We start from the raw sequence: 3,288 nt of genomic DNA on the forward strand, positions 1-3,288 counted from the left end.
GTCTCAGCCCAGATTTGAACTCAGTTCTTTCTAACTCCAGGTCCAGTGCTCTATTCACTGAGTCACCTAGCTGCCTCCCTAACCTGAATGCTATTCTGGAACCCAGAAAATTCAAAAGAAAAGGAAGGCCTCCCAAGTGTTGGGAAGCTTCTGTCTGGGGCATCCATAGGAGAATATGGGTAGAAGTCACAAGATGAAAAGGCATGGGTAGGAAACTAATTTCAAGACTGAGCTATAATTGGCTGCCCATGACATGGCTCCAAGCTCCTCTTGATTCCCCTCTGGGACTGTACATCCTTTTGCATTTTCCCACCTTGTTTTTCTCCCTGTGTTGAATACGACCTCACTTGCCAAGGAAAATGATAATTCTTCAGCTGCCTGGTTGAATGAGTTGAAGAACAAAGGGAAAGAAGACCAAAAATGAGTTTCCTGGCATTTTGAAGTGAATTTAGAACAGAAAAACTAAGTAAGATGACTAGTTGCTTAAAAGAAATGTCAGCACGTTTCCTGATGAGGCTACTTTTCCTTCCTGAGAGAAATGAAATAATCAGGGATCTTCACTTTGGTCTGTTGGAGAAACTGTCAAAGACATAATTCCTAATAAACTTTAGGCAACCCAAGCCACCAGGAAACTCCTTTCTAGAGAGACACAAACCCCCTCTCCATAGACCAAATAATTGAGGTTGGTATGATTCCAAAGTTTGTAGGTCTCCTGAGCAGGATAGGCTGTTATCCTATTCAATATGAATATGAGAACTTAACATTTTCTTCTGGGTCCTCAGACCATCAGTCTTATCTACTAAGCCTGTGGTAGGATGGAAATGGCCTCTCTCCAGATTTACATCCCAAACAGGCTATATACAGGTGATGGTTCAACCTACAGAGACTTGGTAATCAATTATGCCATTACATTCCTTCCAGTTCTGTTTGCATTTCTTGATGTATCATTATTAGCATGTGATTACTTTAGAAATCTTTCCTGGATGCTTTCAAATCTTTGTCACATTAAGAATTCTTTTTTCCCTGTAGAAGCTATGAAGCACATTCCTTCTACATTACTTCTTTTGTATCCTGATGATCCAGATGTTCTGGAAGATACCTTTTTGACCATTTCCCATCTCATGGGTGGCTTAAATGACCACATTGAAGTGGTTGTCAAAACTGGAGCTGTTGTACAAGTGGTGAAAATCTCTGACACATTGCCAATAGTGACTCTTTCCTTAAGAATTATAGGAAAAGTCATCATTTTTACAGATAAGCAAACTCAATTAATAACCTGAGGAGCGAAACCAAAAGACTTGCTGTCTTTCCTTGCTTGTTTATTTACCCCTAAACCAACATCCAGAGGGAGACTGCATGGACCATGTCAAACATTATGGTTAGCTGTCCTGACCAAATATAGCAAGTTATGAATCATGAACTAGTTCTATACCTGGTTAGAACTCTGTTAAAGGAGGACTTTAAATAACAGAAAGCTATATGGATTGCCACAAATGACACAAGTGGGGCAAACAATGCAACTGACTGTGTATATTGTCCAAAATAGCATTCTGATATCTTTAATCAACTTTTATCTGCAAAAGAGAGCAAAATTGACCTGGTTATTCTGGAAGCAATTTTTTTCATTTAATTTGTTTCTTTTTAGTTTTCAACATTCATTTCCACAAGATTTTGAGTTACAAGTTTTCTCCCCATATTTCCTCAAACCCCACCCCAAAACAGCTATCCTACTGAATATCCCTTCCCCAATCTGCTCTTTCTTATACCCTCCCCCATTCCTCCTCTGTCTTTCTAGTAGGGCAGGTTGGATTTCTATACCCTGGTGCCTGTATATCTTATTTCCCAGTTGCATATAAAATTTTTTTTTAACATTTGTTTTTAAAACTTTGATTTCCAGATTCTGTCTCTTCTTCCCTCATCACCCACACTTACTGGGAAGATAAGTGATTCATTATAGATTGTACATGTGTAGTTATGCAAAACGTTTCTATAGTAGATATATTGTGAAAGACTAACTATATTTCCCTCCATCCTATCCCGCCCCCCACTTATTCTATTTTCTACTTTGACCCTGTCCCTTTTCAAAAGTGTGTGTTTCTAACTACCCTCTCCCCATCTGCCTTCCCTTCTGTCATCTCCCCTCTTATCCCCTTCCTCCCTACTTTCCTGTAGGGTAAGATTCCTAATTGAGTGTGTATGTTATTCCCTCCTTAAGCCAAATTCAGTGAGAGTAAGGTTGACCCATTCCCTTCAGCTTTCCTGTTCTTCCCCTCCATTGTAACAGTTTTCTCTTGCCTCTTTTATAGGAGATAATTTACCCTATTCCATCCCTCCCTATCTCCTTCTCTCATTATATTCCTCTCTCACCTCTTAATTTTATTTTTTTAGATATTATCCCTACCTATTAAACTGATCCTGTGCCCTCTGCCTATGTATACACATACAGATATATATATATACACTCACATATGTATTTATACACACATACACCCTCTGATATAAACATATGTGTATGTATACATATATATATACATATATATTTCCTTCAATTATCCTCATACTAAGAAAAGTCTCATGAGTTACAATTGTTGTTTTTCCATGTAGGAATGTAAATAGTTCAACTTTAATAAGTTCCTTATGATTTCCTTTTCCTGTTTACCTTCTCATGCTTCTCTTGCTTCTTGTATTTGAAATTCAAATTTTCTGTTCATGCAATTTCTTTTTTTAATAACTTTTTAGTGATATATTCTGTTTCTCACAACATTATAGTTATTCCAAGTATTCACCCCTCCCCTACTCCCCTGCTAAAGAACCATCACACACAACAAACAGTATTTTTTTCAGAGAGAAAAAAAATCAACACAATTGATCAACATTATATTGAAAAACTCTGAAAACATGTGCAACGTGTAACACTTGTGGACCTACATGAAAGGGGTCTGTAGAAGATATATTAACTACTTCTACCCTTTTACATTTGTTTACAATGTCTCTGTGCCCTGATACATGGTCAGTTTTTGCAAAAGTTCCATGTAGTGCTGAGAAATATGTATAATCTTTTGCTATCCTATTTAGAAGGCACTATAAGTCTTTAACTCTAATTTCTTCAGCAATTTGTTCAGTTCCATATTTTCCCTTTTCCTTATCTTTCTGTTGTTGTTAAGTCATTTTCAGTCATGCCCAACTCTATGAAAACCCATTTGGAGTTTTCTTGGCAAAGGTATTGGAATAGTTTGCCATTTTCTTCTCTAACTTATTTTACAGATGAGAAAACTAAGACAAATAGGG

General features: G+C 37.2%; 1 pseudogene; it reads left to right on the plus strand.

The window, feature by feature from the left end:
- The first annotated feature begins 203 nt into the window (after window positions 1-203).
- Window positions 204-1,630, plus strand: LOC138174671 (importin subunit alpha-1 pseudogene; annotated as a pseudogene).
- Window positions 1,631-3,288: the final 1,658 nt, after the last annotated feature.

Source organism: Petaurus breviceps, unplaced genomic scaffold (genome assembly GCF_028583685.1).
Source record: "Petaurus breviceps papuanus isolate PSGF00001 unplaced genomic scaffold, PetGlider_PUasm1.0 76, whole genome shotgun sequence".
Taxonomy (NCBI): domain Eukaryota; kingdom Metazoa; phylum Chordata; class Mammalia; order Diprotodontia; family Petauridae; genus Petaurus; species Petaurus breviceps.